We start from the raw sequence: 18,556 nt of genomic DNA on the forward strand, positions 1-18,556 counted from the left end.
ATTCAGAAGGGGATCAATCGTTCTCCATCCCACAGATGGGACATGATAAAGGATCAGTGCACATCCCATTGAGGCAACAAAGATTTGGGCAAGGTCCTGTTGAGTGGAAGGTTCCTACCTGAGGAGAAAATGCTGGAAAACCCTTCACAACCCCTGGATATCTGAATTTCCAGTCGTGTTTTTTCCAAGCTGATCAATCAGGATTGACCCCAGCTCAAACACAACCACCACGCTCAGCCTCCCTCTTCTTCTCTCATTCATTTCCAGTCGTGCTGAAAAGTGAAACCCAGGTGGTTTTCAGCAGGACACCGTGGAAATCAGGGATGGAATTCCTGATTTATTAATGATGTGCCAGAAAAATGACACAGGAAGAGCAGCTCCAGCACGGATGGAGCAAACACAACCACGTGTTCCACGCCACAGGTATCCTAAAGGACCAGAGCTTGGTATCTTTGGGGATTCAGCTGAAATCCCCGCGTTTGATCCCGAAATTTCAATCCCAGAAAGCAACAAAATTTGGAAATTTCACTTTCAAAATGGAAATGAAACCTGTGCTTGGTCACTGTTCTGGTGTGGCAGAGCAGGGATGGTGGGATGGGCTTTGCCAGGATAAATCCTTTGCTTGGCATCCCAACAGATGGAACCACCATCAGCACTCCTGGGCTCACATTAAGGTGATTAATTAATAACTAAAAGCTCTGAGCTGCTCCCACACCACAGGTATGGGACCAGAGCTTGGCATCCCTGGGGATTCAGCTGAAATCTCTGTTTTATCTCAAAATTTCAATCCCAGAAAGTAACAATTCCAACATGGAAAATAAACCTGTGCTTGGTCACTCTCACACCACAGGTATCCCAAATGACCAGGGCTTGGCATCCCTGGGGATTCAGCTGAAATCCCTGCGTTTGATCCCGAAATTTCAATCCCAGAAAGCACCAAAATTTGGAAATTTCATTTTCAAAATGGAAGTGAAACCTGTGCTTGGTCACTGTTCTGGTGTGGCAGAGCAGGGATGGTGGGATGGGCTTTGCCAGGATAAATCCTTTGCTTGGCATCCCAACAGATGGAACCACCATCAGACATGGAGCACTCCTGGGCTCACATTAAGGTAATTAATTCTTAATTAAAAGCTTTGAGCTGCTCCCATACCACAGTTATCCTAAAGGATGCATACCACAGGTATCCTAAAGGACCAGAGCGTGGCATCCCTGGGGATTCAGCTGAAATCCCCGTGTTTTATCCCAAAATTTCAATTCCAGAAAGATTGAAAAATGATTCCAAAACGGAAGTGAAACCTGTGCTTGGTTACTGTTTGGGTGTGGAATGAGCAGGGATGGTGGGATGGGGTTTGCCAGAATAAATCCCTTTGCTTGGCATCCCAACATCCCCCCCAGCACTCCTGGGCTCACATTAAGGTAATTAATTAATAATTAAAAGCTCTGAGATGCTCCCACACCTCTGGAGAACAGGGAACAGAGCAGGAATAACTCCCAGGAGACGGCAAACCTTGCTCAGCTGCATTGAAAACTCTTCAGCACAATTCCCAGCCAGTTTATCTCCCTCTCAATAAAGCCCACATTTCCTTCTTTCCCTTTGTTATGGAAAATTCTTGGGATAACAGACAGCGTGGAACCAGCGGGACTAAGTTTGACGAAACCTTTTTAACGATGCATCATGGAAAAAGCAACTGTGGATTGTTCTGGCCGTGCCAAAAGAAGAGAGTTTCTGGTTCATGTGGGAGTTTCTCCTCCAAGTTTCAGTCTCCACAAGCGCCTTGGAGTGCACAGGCACTAACAGCTTTTCCAGTCTTTCTCCTGGAGCCTCCATCCCACAATATTTGCCTTGTTCAAGGGGGGAAAGATGCATCTTGGAGCCATTTGCTGGGGCAGCTCTGGGGCATCATGCAATATTTATATTCTGTTAATCTGAGAGCTTGAAATGAAAGATGGAAGAGGCCAAATCCAACCTTTCCATAGACGCCATTGATTTGGGAACAGCGCTGGATTTGGGCCAGCGCTTTCCCTCGCCTCCCTCTCTGCCTTCCAGGATATTTGTGGAAATGAGGAGCACGGTCATTTGGTATTCAGCCCTGGCTATGAATTATAATCTGGGTATGAACTGTGCAGAAATTTAAAAGGCAAATTTTTTCACCTCAGAAACAAACCTTTTCTTCCAGCAGCCAAAAGAACCCAGGGCCAGAGGCAGGAAAGGGCAGCACACAAAACACACACGGGGGGCTCACCCTCTGCAAAACCAGAACAAAATTAAAAAGAATTCCCCCCTGAGCAAGGGGGACAGCTTGGAAACTGTTCAGAAACCTGAGGGGGTTCACGTGATTGGCATCATCAGCGACATAAATTTCCATAATATCTGCATCAAAAATAAAGCCAGGCCACCTTTATGTTCTGTGCCTCGTTTAATAAGGGCTACAATGCAATTAAATCACTCCACAATTAATGTTTTGTCTTTGGGCCATTCCTTGGAGGGGCTGATTCCTCCCCCTTGGAGCAGGGAGAACAATGAGGCACCAGAGGGGCTGGGCAGGACCCGTTTCATGTGGGGGTCACCGTCCCCTGAAGGATTTATATCTACTGGGGAGGTCGGATGAGACCTCAGATCTGAATTCTTGGATTTTCTGAACTTGTAATGAGATAAAACCTCCAGAAGCAGCTCAGTTCTGCTGGATTTTATTGCCTTTCCAATTCCTGTTTGTATCAAACATTTCAGATTCTGGATGTACAGATCCCTGGAGGATCTGCATCTGCTGGGGAGGTTGGATGAGATCTTGGATCTTAAGGATGTTCTGAATTCTTGGATTTGCTGAACTTGTCATGTTCTTGTCATGAACTTGTCAGGTTCTCTCTCACAGATGAACTTTTATCTTAATTTCAGATTAATCCATCCTTCAAAATAAAAAATATAAAGAAAAGCCACACATTTCCTTTCTATATTTAATAATCCCAGAATTACTGAGGTTGGAAAAGTCCCTCAAGCCCAGCTGTGCCTCATCTCCCCCTCGTCCTCAGCCCAGAGCTCTGAGGGCCTGGGACACCTCCAGGGATGGGGACTCCAAACCTCCCTGGGCAGCTCCAAAGCCTCATCACCTTTTCCATGAAAAAATTAAATAAAACATCCAAATTTTCCAATGAAAATCCAAACTTTCCACCTAGAGAATGTCAGCTCTGTCCCGGTGTCCTTCTCCATCAGCACAGGCACTTCCAGGAACGCTCTGGGAATTTTTCAGAATTAATTTTCCAAAGCCTGAAGCTCCAAAGGCAGGATTTGGAGCGGCTCCTGGGTGTGCTGCTCAGCAGGAACGCTGGAAATCCTCCTGTGAGGATTCACTACAGGATCAAACTCTTAGGAACAGGAATGCTGCATTCCGATTGAATTTGCCTAAAATTGTCCTAAAATTGTCCTGTGTCGGATTCTCCCTGGAAAATCTCAGTGACAGCAGCAGCATCTCCTGCCTGTTTGTGCAAAATGCTGTTTGTTCGTGACGTTTTATTCCCCTTTTCCTCCATGGAAAGGCAAATCTTATTGATTTATTTTTATGATTTAATTTATTTTTATTGCTGAATTAATTTTTATTATTTGTATGAATTAATTTATTTGTATGAATTAATATATTTGTATTATTTGATTCATTTCTATTATTTAATTTATTTGTATTATTTATTTGTATTATTTAATTTTTTATTGTTTAATTTATTTGTATTATTTAATATATTTTTATTATTTAACTTATTTGTATTATTTAATTAATTTGTATTATCTAATTTATTTGTATTATTTCTTTTTATTATTTAATTTCTTTTATTATTTAATTTCTTTGTATTATTTAATTTATTTGTATTATTTAATTTATTTGTATTATTCAATTTATTTGTATTATTTAGTTTTTATAGTCATTGTGTGGACTCTGTTGCATCCGAGCATGGAAAAAGTGCTTGGCCATGATCAAACTGACCTGCAGTAAATTGTTTAATTTGCTGATTTTTCTGAACTCTTCTAAAATACCAGCAGCATCTTTTCCTAGGGGAAACAGGGGTGGACAAAAAGGGAAAATCCAGCACCCCACAGAGCACAAAGGAGCCTCCATCCATCCATCCATCCATCCAGAGGCACATATGGCATTTTCAGCTCACCCCAACCCTTCCCTTGGCATTTCAAGGCCTATTAATAAACAAAACAAACCGGCCCCCGCAAACACATGAGCAAACATCTCGGGTGGCTGCAGCCCATTATGAGCCCCTTCCCTCCTCCACCCAGCACCACAGGCCTCCGGGATTCTCCCTGCAAGATTTTTACCATCAAGGAGCAGCCCTGGGATGTGTTGTGGTAAATATTCCCCCCAAAAAATAAAATAAAATAAAATAAAATAAAATAAAATAAAATAAAATAAAATAAAATAAAATATAAAATAAAATAAAATAAAATAAAATAAAATAAAAATAAAAAAAAAAAATAAAATAAAATAAAATAAAATATAAAATAAAATAAAATAAAATATAATATAATAAAATATAAAATAAAATAAAATATAAAATAAAATAAAATAAAATAAAATAAAATAAAATAAAATAAAAAATAAAATAAAATAAAATATAAAATAAAATAAAATATAATAAAATAAAATATAAAATAAAATAAAATATAAAATAAAATAAAATAAAATAAAATAAAATAAAATAAAATAAAATAAAATAAAATAAAATCCCCCCAAGGTGGGCAGGTCAGGCAGGATTTCTGAGCTCCACGGTACCTCCCGGGTCACCCCAACAAACCCCCTGTGTCCCAGGCAGGAGCGAGGCAGAGCCAGCCCGGCACCAGCAGCGCAATTTAGTGCGCAGGTATTTGATTTGATTTGATAAAACCCCGAATTTAACTGGAAATAACTCCATGTGCAGCCATGGACGTGTGGAGGCGGACAATGGGCTCCGGGAATTCAGGGAGAGGCGCCAGGGCCCAGCCTGGGGCTCACACGTCGCTGCAGCCTCCAGCAGCCCAGGTTTTCCACCAGCCCTCCGAGGGCAGCGTGTTGCAGCTGGCAAAAAAATAAACAAACCTGAGCTCTGTGCTAACAGGGATTTTTTTCCCCCTCTGCTATGATTTATGCCGCGAGAGAAGGAAAAACAGCCACGCGTTTGTGAGGGGAGGTTCCATTCAGCCCCTCCAGCATGTCCTGGGCATGGACACTGGGAAATGCAATTTTTTAGGGAAGGACAGCACCTTAAATGCACGTGCAGGGCTTGATTTTTTAGTTTTTCTTTCTAATTTCCAGGGAAATCGGTGCCTCTGCTGAGGAGGAACTCGTGTGCAGCACTTTTGGTATCGCTCATTAAAATATGGTTTTATTTTAAGTCAGAAAGTCAGAAAACCAAACACATCCCTCTCCCAAACGGGATTTTCTGCTCTTGGCTACCTCGGTGGGCTTTTCCAAACGCCGCCTTCAGAAATAAACTCATTTTGAGTTTTTCCCATCTTCCCTCTCTGTGGATTCAGAGCACAGCCCTGGGTAGGAGCAGAGTCCTGGGAGCCTGGGAACTCCAAAATGAGCTCAGGGAAGGTTGGGAAGCCCTGAATCCCCGTCAGGCAGCGGAATGAGGGCGCACAGAGGGCTCGGGGAGGGGGGACAGCACCCCAGCCCCCTGCGCTCCCCCATCCCCAGCCCTGGGGTTCCCTTTCCCAGCTGGAGCCTGGGAAACGGCTGAGCTCCCTCCCAGGGCTGCCTCTGGCCTTTCTCCCACCGTCCCCAGTTTGTTTTTCTTTCCAGCAGGAGCGCGGGGCTGCAGTGTTGGATTTTGCGAAGCGGGGATGACAAACACAGAGCATCGGGCCCTGCTGTTCACCTTGGCCGCGTGGAACGTCTCACCTGGGAGCCAAAAGAACGCTGTGGATTTCTTCTCCCGTTCCTTTCTGTGCCAAAAGTGAAAATTTCAAGGGAATGCAGATTTCAAAGAGAGGTTTCAGGTCTTGCTTTTCACCTTGATCATGTTTTACCTGAAAGCCAAAATAACTCTATGGATTTCTTCTCCTATTCCTTTCTCTCCCTTTTTAATCCCTGGTAATTTCAAGGGAATAAAGATTTTAAAGAGTTTTCAGGCCCTGCTGTTCACCTTGGCCGCGTGGAACGTCTCACCTGGGAGCCAAAACAACTCTATGGATTTCTTCTCTTGTCCCTTTCTATCCCAAAAGTGAAAATTTCAAGGGAATAAAGATTCTGAAGAGGGGATTCAGGCCTTGCTTTTCACCTTGTTCATGTTTTACCTGGAAGCCAAAAGAACTCTGTGGATTTCTTCTTCCATTCTTTCTATCCCAAAAGTTTTTAATCCCTGATAATTTCAAGGGAATAAAGATTTTAAAAGAGAGATTTCAGGCCTTGCTTTTCGCCTTGTTCATGTTTTACCTGGAAGCCAAAAGAACTCTGTGGATTTCTTCTTCCATTTTTTCTATCCCAAAAGTTTTTAATCACTGATAATTTCAAGGGAATAAAGATTTTAAAGAGAGGTTTCCAGCAGATTTTACAAAATCGGGAATTAGACAGCGAGACAAAGAGGAGCTTCCCTGGCCTCCAAACAGCAGAAAGAAGGGAGGAAAAGGAAGGGAGGGATGGTGCAAAGTGATTTTTATTAAACCCTCTGCACGGCACACACTTGGTTATTGCTCTGGGGAATTTTCCATCCCTCTCCCCGCTCCCAAAATCAGGAGCTGGGGCTGAGGAGGGCACGGAGAGTTCCGGGCTCTGGGATTTGGGATCGCAGTGTCACCTTTCGGAAACAGAACCCGAGGAACCTCCGGGCCTGGGCAGTTTCCACAACAACACAAAAACACAAACAGCGCGGGGAAAGGGTGGCAGAGGCACCAGGCTTGAAACGAGCCAAGATCCCCCAGAACAGCAGGATTTGCTTTTTACAAAAAAAATTGCACAGAAAAAAAAAAAAAAAAAAAAAAAAATCACAGGAAAAAAAAAAATCACAGAAATACCTGTGCTATCTTTTTTATTTTTTTACAGAAAATATTGCAGAAATATCTGCGCTATTTTTTTAGAAAAATACAGAAATATCTTTTTTTAATAAAAATGATCAGAGAAATATCTGTGATATCTTTTTTTACAAAATTTTTTTTTGTTTTACAAAAAAAAAATAAATCACAGCAATATCTGTGCCAGCAGAGGGAAAGGGTGGCGGTGGCACTGGGCTTGTGCTGAACAATATCCTCTATCCTAGAACAGCAGGATTTTCTTTTTACCAAAAAAAATCACAGAAAAAAATGTCAGAAATATCTGTGATATTTTTTTACAAAAACACAGAAATACCTTTTTTTTTCTTTCCAAAAAATATCACAGGAGAAAAATCACAGAAATATCTGTGATATCTTTTTTACAAAAATACAGAAATACTTTTTTTTTTTTTTACAAAAGACATCACAGAAATATCTGTGCTATCTTTTTTTCTTTTTCAAAAATACAGAAATACCTTTATTTTACAAAAAAAAAATCACAGAAATATCTGTGATATCTTTTTTTTTTTTTCAGGAAATATCACAGAAATATCTGTGACATCAGTTTTTTACAGAAAAGATCACAAAAATATCTGTGCTTTCTTTACAAAAATATAGAAATATATTTTTTAACAGAAAATATTACAGAAATATCTGTGCTATCTTTTTTTACAAAAATACAGAAAAAAACCCCACAGAAATATCTGTGCTATCAGTTTTTACAAAAATAGAGACAGAAATGAGCCAATATCCTCCATCCCAGAAGAGCAGAATTTGCTTTTTCCATCTTGCTGCCATCCCAGCTGGGTGCCACCCTCCTCCTGTTCACCAACAGCGAATCCCAGCACACAAAATCTGAATTTTCCCATCATTTTTGTCCTTCCTGCAGGAGCCAGCCCAGCCCAGCCTGGCCTCACGCGCCTGAGCTTTGTATTCTCCAAGTTTCACAGAACCGCGTGGCAATGTTTGCTTTGGCCACCCCGATGCCTCAAATCCCCTTTCTGTACCAATATTTCAAATGGGAAAAGGCTTTAAAAAGAATGGGCACAAATTGCTGCTTCAAAGGTTTTATTGGGCTTCCAGCTGAGCCTTGCTCCTGCTAAGAATGGGGATTTGAAAAATAAAATAAAATAAAATAAAATAAAATAAAATAAAATAAAATAAAATAAAATAAAATAAAATAAAATAAAATAAAATAAAATAAAATAAAATAAAATAAAATAAAACAAAATAAAAAAGCAGCGTTTAAGCTGCTTTATTGGGGTTTATTTCCTCTGCTCTGCAGCCCTGAAGGAGGGAGAGTTGAAGCACAAAGAACAAGGAGTAAAAATGATTTTTTTCCCCCCTATAAATCCAAATAACTCTGATTTTTTACAGTTCATAAAGAGTGAACTCTAAGTTATCTCAATTAGAGATTGGGATAACTTACAGAGAGAACTCAGGAAAATTCAGCTCAGCAGAAGTGAGATGGGCTTCCCATCAGTGACAGCCACACTAAAAATATTTCAATATTTTAAAATACCATTTTATGAAATATTAAAGAAATTATGGGCAGACATTTTGTTGAAGATCCAGTTGATAAAATCTCTGTTGTTTAAGAGGCAGCAGAGCAGACAGAAAAGCAGAATCAGCCAGGCTGGAACTGAAGGGATTTACACAAAGGTTTGGGGTTCAGCAGAAGTGAGATGAGTTTCCCATCAGTGACAGCCACAATAAAAATATTTAAATATTTTAAATATTTTAAAATACGATTTGTGAAATTTTTAGGAAATTATGGGCAAACATTTTGTTGAAAATTCAGTTGATAAAATCTCTGTTTAAGCTCAGGGAGAGGCAGAGAGACAGAATCAGCCTGGCTGGAACTGAAGGGATTTGCACAAGGGTTTGGGGTTTTTGGGATGATTTCCCTGATTTCAGAGCTTTGTCACTCCCCAGGGTTTATCAGCCCAGCTTTTGGAGTCTGCAGGGCGCTGGGAGGGCCAGGACAGCCCAGCCAAGGCTGGTCCTGCTGGGAATCCCACGCTGGGCTGGGCAGGGTGGGATCGGCTCTGGGGGCTCCCAGGGAAATGGAAATGTTCAGGCTGGAACCCAACCCGCAGTGAAGGTGGGAGGTCGCAAAGAAACCCTCTGGGAGGGTGGGGAGGGCTGGGATGGAATTCCCAGAGAAGCTGAGGCTGCCCCTGGAGCCCTGGAATGTCCAAGGCCAGGCTGGAGCAGCCTGGGATAGTGCAAAGGGTCCCTGCCATGGCACTGGAGGGGCTTGAGCTCCCTCCAACCCAAACCATCCTGGCATTCTGTGACAACTCACTCGTGGCATTTTCCTCCATGGCATTTACTGTTCCAGGCACAGGGTTTGGGTGTGGACAGAGACCTGCCTCATGCTGCTCAGCTCTGCACTTTCCCCTGGCTGCCAGGCCAGAGCAGACGCTGATGAGCCACTGGTTGTGGGGTGGGGAATAAAAAACCCCAAACTCTGCATCCAAAAGCTTTTCAGCTCAGTCTGAAGGCAAAACAGAACTGCACTGCTGGAATCACCCGTCCCTCCCTGCCAAGGAAGCACCTCTTGGTGGCAAACAGCCTGGAGAGAAGGATTTGAGAACTGTGAGCAAGAGAGAATCAGGAGTTACCCCGGCCCTGTTTCACTGCAGTGTCAGAGCACAGCAAGCTGTCCCTGGTCCCTGGGCTCCTTTAGCAGGAATTTCCCTGCTGGCAGTGCCACCACAGCTCCTTCTCCTCACCTGGCACCTCCAGAACCTGATCCTGCAGGGTCTGAAGCAGATCTGACCCTCTCAGCAAGGAAAGGAAATTTCCATTTATTCGGCCGTGGAGAACCAGGTCTCCACAAAAGGGTTTAACAACACTAAAGAGCAAAAAAAAAAAAAAAAAAGAAATAATAATAAAAGAAATAACAGCATATTAAAAACCAGATTTATTTATAACCTTTTCCCTCACAATGGCACCTTTGGATGCTGATTCCCTGCACTTACAGGGAGTTCATGAATCCATTGTGCAGACAGTGATGCCAAAGCCACATGAAAGAGGGACAAAGATCAGAGGCAGGGATGCACAGAAGGAAGAAGACAACTTGAAGAGTAAATCAGGGTTTAAAATTCAACCAGCGCTTCTCAATTATTCAAGGCACTGTTTTTTTAACAAGGATTAGAAAATGATATTTCAAATGCATCACTTGAGCAGGATGACACCTTTTCAAATGAAGGGTTTCTGTTGCTGCTCCTGTTATTCTGTCTGGACTAAAAGATGACTTTCAAGTATTTTGCCTATCATTTTTAAAGAGGGGGAAAAAAAAATAGCAAGCCTGAAAGAACAAAGGCAACACTTCAAAGCCTTCAGCAGAGAAGGAAGTGCTTTCTAGCAAAAAATCATCCACTTGTGTCAATGAAACCTTTGTCAGGCAGCTCCTCTCCTGCCTTGGCTGCTGCAGCTGAAGACAGAAGGGAAAGAGAATCCCTGAGAGAATGGGGAAAGTCGTGTCCCAGCAAAGTCCCCTGCGTGCCCTCTGTGTGACACGCTGTCATGGAGCTGAGGAGCACACACACCTTCCACTGCCCTTTAAACCCCTGGGAATTCGGGAATTTTTGTCCCCTACCCAAGGAGCTTCTGGAGAGGATTTTGCAGGAATAAGGAGCAGTGACAGTTAAAAGTGAGACCATTTAAACCCTTGGAAATTTGGGAGTTTTTTGTCCCCTACCCAAGGAGCTTCTGTAGAGGATTTTGCAGGAATAAAGAGCAGTGATAGTTAAAAATGAGAGCATTTAAACCCCTGGAAATTTGGGATTTCTTGTCCCCTACCCAAGGAGCTTCTGGAGAGGATTTTGCAGCAATAAGGAGCAGTGACAGTTAAAAGTGAGACCATTTAAACCCTTGGAAATTTGGGATTTTTTTGTCCCCTACCCAAGGAGCTTCTGGAGAGGATTTTGCAGCAGTAAGGAGCAGTGGTAGTTAAAAGCGAGGCCATTTCCAAAAGAACTGCAATTGCTCCATATTTTTTCATGTTCCTCAGCACAGGGAACTTCGCAGTTGCAGAGGGAATTGATGCAGTGTTCCACCCGCACTGGGCTCTGCATCAGCCCAAGGCATCAGGGACGGCTCATCCCCTCCTGCCCCTCAGGTTCAGTCTCACCCCATGCAGATTTCTCTTCTCACCCCATGCAGATTTCTCTTCTGACCCATCTGCGGCGCCGTGGGGCCTTTCAACTTTTTCAGTTCAGGTCCTAAATTAACTTGGGGACCTCTGTTTTATTTTCTAACAGGATTTTTGTGCTCCCATCCTCCCGTACCACTCCATCACAACCCCAGAGCTCACAGCTCCCTTCGGGGCCCCTTTCCAGGTTTCCCTCCCCCTGGCAGCGCTCCGTCTCCCCTGGAATATTTGGGATACCGCGGAGCACGTTGTTAAACACGGCTTTAACACGAGTCAGCGCGGTTGCTCTGATCGCTATTACCCCTAACGAGCTCCCCCTCCGACCCCAGCCCCTCCTGACCTGCACACACCTGGAGACGTCACCCTCTGACCTATCCCCCACCACCGACTCGGGGCAATTATCAGCAATTTGTTGGCTCTGTTTTCCTTAGCACCCAATTATGCAAACAGCGGAGCAGGAATGGAGCTGCTGCAAAGCGTTCGGTGCCTGAGCGGCCCTGCCAGCCCAGCCCGGTGTGCGGCAGCAGGAAATGAGAATTCAGGGAACGCTCAGCCCAGGCAATCTCTGCCGGGGTGGCAGGAGGATATTTAATACTTTTTATTTTTGTTAACTCTTATGAGGACCTGCAGCCTGGATGCTGCCTGCTCCCACGCGCTGCTGGATATTTCATTTTCTTGTGCGCCCCTGAGCTTCCCACCCTGGCTGTGCACCCTCAGCTTTCCTCCAGGGACAAGGCAGGGCTGGGGTTTTGATAAATATCAACAAAAACCCACATTTTCCACACCCAAAGGGGAGGATTTGATCCAAACCATGAGGAAGGAGAATCCCCCCATTTATTGCTGCACACAGGGAGCGGAGCAGAGCTGTGTCCACACTGGATTTTGAGCTTGAATTCACTATTTTTGACTTTTTCTTTCCATTTTCTGTCCATGCACACCTTGGCTTTTGTGCTGAAATCCACTGTTCTGTCTTTTTCTGTCCATGCCCACCTTGGATTGTATGCTTGAATCCATTGTTCTGCATCTTTCTATCCATGTCCACTCTGGATTTTGTGCTTGAATCCATTTTCTGCCTTTTTCTGTCCATGCCCACCTCGGGTCTGTGCTTGAATCCACTGTTCTGCATTTTCCTGTCCATGTCCACCATGGTTTTTGTGCTGAAATCCACTGTTCTGCCTTTTTCTGTCCATCCCCACCTTGGCTTTTGTGCTGGGATCCCTTGGTTTCTCTTTTCCTCTCCATGCTCTGGGCAGTTCACAGAAAGCAGAATTTCCAAGTCCTAATCGGTTTTATTTTAATTAGTTTTTGTTTGTTTGCTTGAAAGCAGAACAGCTGATCCCATCACACCCTGCCCTCTGTACATCAAAAAGGTTTTTACCCCAGAGTTTCATCTGCACCAAAGACAGGGACAAAAACCAGTGGAAAAAGGACAAAAAACAGCGGAAAAAGGACAAGAAACAGTGGAAAAAGGACAAGAAACAGTGGAAAAAGGACAAGAAACAGTGGAAAAAGGACAAAAAACAGCGGAAAAAGGACAAGAAACAGTGGAAAAAGGACAAGAAACAGTGGAAAAAGGACATTCTGGGCCCCTTTCCCCCACCTTTCTTCACCCCACTTGGGTCTGTGGGATGTGTCAAGATCAGCATTGTCTCCAGCAGCCCCTTGCCAGCCTTGTGACCTCACCACTTCCCTGGTAAGAGATTAGGACACATTTTCAGATGTTCAGGGCTATTTTTAGGCAGACCCAGGGCAGGAGGACTTTGTTCATCGTGGAACAATCTCTGTGTCTGGAGAGAACACTCAGATTCATGTCAGAGCACAGAACTGCCCTGGTAAAGCTGGATTAGCTCCATCCATCTGAGGTGGCTCTGCTGGAATGGATTCTCCTGAGGAAGGGGCTGAAAATGCACGGGGGGGTTCTTGCCTGCCAGAAAAATACATCAAACCCAACCCCCCAAATTCCAGAACAGCACATTAATCCAAACCCCTCAATCCCAGAATAACACATTAATCCAAACCTCCCAATCTCATAATAACACATTAAACTAAACCTCCCGAATTCCAGAATAACACATTAATCCAAACCCCCCAAATGCCATAGTAACACATTAATCCTACCCCCTAAATTCCAGAAAAACAATAATCCAAACCCCCCAAATTCCAGAAAAACATTAATCCAAACCCCCCAAATTCCATAATAACACATTAAACCAACCCCCCCAAGTCCCAGAATAACACATTAAACCAAACCCCCCAATCCCAGCATAACACATTAAACCAACTCCTCAAAATCCCAGAATAACACATTAAACCAAGCCCCCAAATTCCATAATGACACATTAATCCAACCCCTCCCAAATCCCAGAATAACACATTAAACCAACCCCCCTCAAACCCCAGAAAACCACATTAATCCCAACCCCCCAAATCCCAGAAGAACACATTAAACCAAACCCCCAAAATTCCAGAATAACACATTGAACCAAACCCCCAAAATTCCAGAATAACACATTAAACCAAGTCCCCAAATTCCAGAATAACACATTAATCCAAATCCCAGAATAACACATTAACGGCATCACTGCAGAACAAAGAATCTATATTTTATAAAGAATATACATATATATATATATATTTTTTTTTTGTAATATCCAACAGGCAGCTCCAGCAGGCCCCTCCCAGCCCTGTGCCTGGCCATCTGCCCACCCTGCCAAACGCAGAGTTTGCTTCCAGCCATGCCTGGCACTTTTCCACCCAAGAACAGCTCTGGATTTGGGAATGGCTCCTGCATGTCACGCTCGTGGGCATTTGGCCCACGCCAAGAGAGCTTTGTTACCCAGCCCACAAATCCGTGAAACCCAGGCCTGGGTCAAACTGAGACACTGTGCAAACCCAGGAGGGCTTGAACGAGCTCCTGGAATAAAAGTGCAGCCCCTCCCCAGGCAGAGCTGTATTTTTAGGAAGTGGATTGAGAAATGTTTTCCTTGCTCCATTTCCATGTTTACTGGGATACAACATTGTTACACGGGATTGCATCAGAAAACACAGAAACAGCTCCACGGATCGATCCGGCCACAAGATCTCCGAGGAATTTACTCCTCGTCTCCAAGGAGTTTACTCAGCACAAACAATGGCAAATACAGACAAGTGCTTCTCCAATAAATAAATACTGGGATTTAGATGTGTCAGGGAATTTGGGGTGGATTTTAGGATCCTAAAACTTTGGATATGGCCATTTATAAAATTAGAGGATATAATCACATCCAAGTGAAATTTGCTGTATTTTAGAGAAAGGTCCTACAACTGAAATAATGATGGCACCATCCCCTCCCTGCCACTCCAGGGAAGGAACTGCACTCTACTTTAGGATTTCCAAAGCCCAGAAATCCTTTTGAGGTCTGAACTCACATCTCCAGCCAGCCAGAATTCCAGGGAATTGATTTCCAACATAATGGGAAACATGGCAGCTCAAAAATGGTTGGTTTGAACTTGGGATCTCTTCAATAACAGAGAGAATAAAAATGTCCAAGCGTTGCCTTTCAGGCATCTGAGTGGCCTCTGCCTGTAATCAATTAGAAACCAGCTCCATTCCACAGGAAAATGGCTCTGGCTTGGCCAAAAGATAATTTCTGTGAAATAGGTGAACTAATTTTTCCCAGGTCAAGCATATCCTGTGACTCCTTCCCTGCTCTCTCTGCTCCTTGCCTTGTCTTCCCAGTTGGTTTCAATCCATTAGTCCAAAACCTGTCTAAAAATGGAACTTTCTCTTCAGAAATAACTAAAAAATATGATAACATATTGATGGAAATTATTCTGACAGGGACAAAAATACCAATAAAATGGCAGCAACAACGCTGATATGAATTCATTTGCATGCATGGATTTCTAAGTCCTATTGGTTTTTTTTTTTAATTAGTTTTTGTTTGCTTGCTTGAAAAATTAAAAAACATTTTAATTCAGTTTTTTTCCTTCAATAGACACAAAAAAAATTTACATGGCGAGGTTTCCAGGTGGGCAGGCAGGATGCTGTCAGCTCCATTTCCCCGCTGAGCTGAATTTTTCTGGCAAAACTCTGGCAGGCTCCAGGAGCAAGTTTGATTTTGCAAAGAGATTATTTTGTATCAGAAAATTCTCTGGATGGAAAATGGCCCAGCATTCCCAGTCAGGCAGAGCGGGAACATTGAATTTCAGGGGGATTTATTGCAAGGCTGCTTTTGCCATTAGTGACCAAGCACTGTGTGCAGGAAAATCTGGGAATTAAGGGGTTTAATAACAGGAATTAATTACTGAAGTAAGAGGAAATGTGGATTTATGAAGAATACAAGAAGTTGTGGCTGCCCCATCCCTGGAAGTGTTCAAGGGCATGGCTTGGAGCAGCTGGGATGGTGGAAAGTGTCTCTGCCATGGCAGGGGTGGGATGGGATGAGATTTTAGGTCCCTTCCAACCCAAACCATTCCAGAATTCTTTGATTCTGTGAAATTTGGCTCTTGCTGTGAAGTCCTTTAGAATTCCAACCCCACAAAGAGAAGTGGTTCATTCAAAAGCAGCTTGAAAAATGGGCTCAGAGCTTCTGTCTGCCACGGCTTTGTGGCAGGAACCACTCAGCTCCTGAGCTCCTCGTGCTCCCATCAGGGCTGGGAATCATTTTCAGAGAGTCAGGGATCAAACCCAGCCAGAACTGCAGTGGTTCAGCCCCAACACCACAAACAGCACCCAGAAATTGCTGGACTTCAGGACATCCCTGTGTCTGTCCTGGATTGCCCAAACCCTGCCAGGGGGCTCAGGGACCCTGGCACAGAGCCCAGGACACACCTGTGGGTTTGATTGTGACCCATGGAAAAAACTGCCAACCTTTGTATGAAGAATTACATGTCAAGAGAGTTTAAGTAGAATAATAATTAGTTTGTCAGGAGGTGAAAAATAGATTTTTTGGGTTTTTAGAATGGAGGTTCAGGAGGCAAGATGGAGGAATCTGGGCGTGTCCAGCCTTTCTCCTTCTTCTTCTTGGCCTCCATCTCCTGCTGTGATGGTGGCACTTTGGGATTGGTTTAGAGTAGAAGCTCACTGTCTAACATGGGTGATGGGGATTGGGAAGTTGTGGTAAATATTGTACAGGTAGTTTTTAGTATAAAAAGATAACAGAGTGCCCCTGTCTGTCCTGCTGAGCTGACCTTGGCTGGACAGGAGAAAGAATTTTATAGATAAGAAACAATAAACAACCTTGAGAACGAGAACTGAAGAGCTCTGACTCCTTCTTTGACCACTGGGTTGGGAAAAAGAGACTTTCCAACCCATCTTGAGGTCACTCTGAGCAGCAGAGATCCTGAGAGTGGAAAGCTGAGCAGCTGCTGCCCGTGCTCAGCCCCTCGTGTGCACGAACAACCCCCGAGTTCTGCTGCGATGTTTAACGCGGAATTTCTGGGAAGTTCTGGTAAATATTGCACACAGAGTTTTTATTATAAAAAGGTAACACTGTTCTGGGGGCAGGCAGAGTGCATCTGTATGTCCTGCTGAACGGATCTCAAGCCAAGAAAAAAATAATTTTATAGATAAGAAACAATAAACAACCGTGAGATCGAGAATTGAAGAGTTCTGACTCCTTTGTCAACCAGGCTGGGAAAAGAGACTTTCCAACACCTCAGGGTCACTGTGAGCAGTTAAAGCCCCGAGAAAAAACCAGCCCTGAGTCCAAGCTGCTCCCAGAGCCTCCCCTGGCAGAGCAGGAGAGCCTGGGCTGTTCCCGAGCCTGGCACACCGGGATAATTCGGGAATACAGCACAAGCCCAACAGGAATTTGTTCCTCCTCCACCCTGTACGTGGCAGACGCTCTGTGGGGACACCCGGATGAACTTTTTCACCTGAATTAGAACAAAGTGTTTTGCTCTTCTCTCTCGGGTTTCCTTCTCCTCCCTCCCCACCCCTTTCCCTGTCCTTATTTTAATCCACAAACCAGGAATGGCTCCGAGGGCGCCCTGCCAGGGCACAGCTCGCATTCACCTGGCAAAGGCTGGGCTCCTTCTCCTGGCTCCAATTAAAAACCAAGACAAAAAGGAGGAGCCAGGAGGTCCTTTCTGAGCCAAGGCATCCGCCCAGGGTGTCCAGACTTTATAGGAATTAAATTTATGGGAACTAAAGGCTCCCGTCACTCTCTCGCTCTTCCTTTTGCTCTGCAAGATGTTTTTATCACCCTTGGTACTGGGGTAAAAATGTTTTAAAAGGCTGAAATTATGAATATTTTAGTATATTTTCTTTTTGCTTAATAAATAAAATAGAAATAGTTTAGAGATGTGCATTTTAATGCAAAAACAACTTTTATTTCTGGTCTGACAGCTAAGTGAGAAATGTTGGGAGGGACTTCAGAACACAGGGCCTGTGGGGCTCTCAAATCCATCAACTCATTCCTCATTGTCTCATCCCCAGTAAACCCATCACATTTAACTGAGCGCTTTGCAGGCCTCACTGAGGAACTGGGAGCTGCTACTCACATCCCCAGGGCTTCTTCAGGTGGGACAGAGAAACACCAGCAGGTCCTGGCAGCAGTGTTGGGGGGATCCTTCCCCTCAGCCAGATGTGCAGCTGTGATTTGGATCTTTCCCCTCAGCCAGATGTGCAGCTCTGATTTGGATCCTTTACTTGACCAGATGTGCAGCTCTGGTTTGGATCCTTCACCTGAGCCAGATGTGAAACTTTGATTTGGATCCTTCCCCTCAGCCAGATGCGCACATCTGCTTTGGATCCTTTACCCAAGCCAGATGTGCAGCTGTGATTTGGATCTTTACCTGATCCAGATGTGCAGCTCTGATTTGAATCCTTTACCTCAGCCAGATGTGCAGCTCTGGTTTGGATCCTTCACCTGAGCCAGATGTGAAACTTTGATTTGGATCCTTCCCCTCAGCCAGATGCGCACATCTGCTTTGGATCCTTTACCCAAGCCAGATGTGCAACTCTGATTTGAATCCTTTACCTCAGCCAGGTGTTTTGATCTGATTTTGATCCTTCCCCTCAGCCAGATGTGCAGCTCTTATCTGGATGCTTTCCCTGACCCAGATGTGCAGCTCTGGTTTGGATCTTTACCTGATCCAGATGCACACATCTGCTTTGGATCCTGTCTCTGAACCACCCTCCCATGACCCTGTCCCCCACCCCTGTCCCTCACACCCATTTCTTGTCCCCCTTCTCCCCACTCCGGCATCGTGCCTCAACATTTGAGTTCTGGCATTTGTCAGCTCCCCCAAATCCCTTTTCCCTCCCCATTTCAGTCCCCAAACCATAATTCCAGCACATTCCAAGGGTGGAAAAGCTGGAAGAACAGAGCCTTGAACCCATCCCTGGCACTCCCTGCGGTGCAACTTCCCTCCCGCAGGTGAGGTGAAGCCCTGAGCGCCCTCAT

The sequence above is a fragment of the Ammospiza nelsoni genome, chromosome 19 (assembly GCF_027579445.1).
Source record: "Ammospiza nelsoni isolate bAmmNel1 chromosome 19, bAmmNel1.pri, whole genome shotgun sequence".
NCBI lineage: Eukaryota > Metazoa > Chordata > Aves > Passeriformes > Passerellidae > Ammospiza > Ammospiza nelsoni.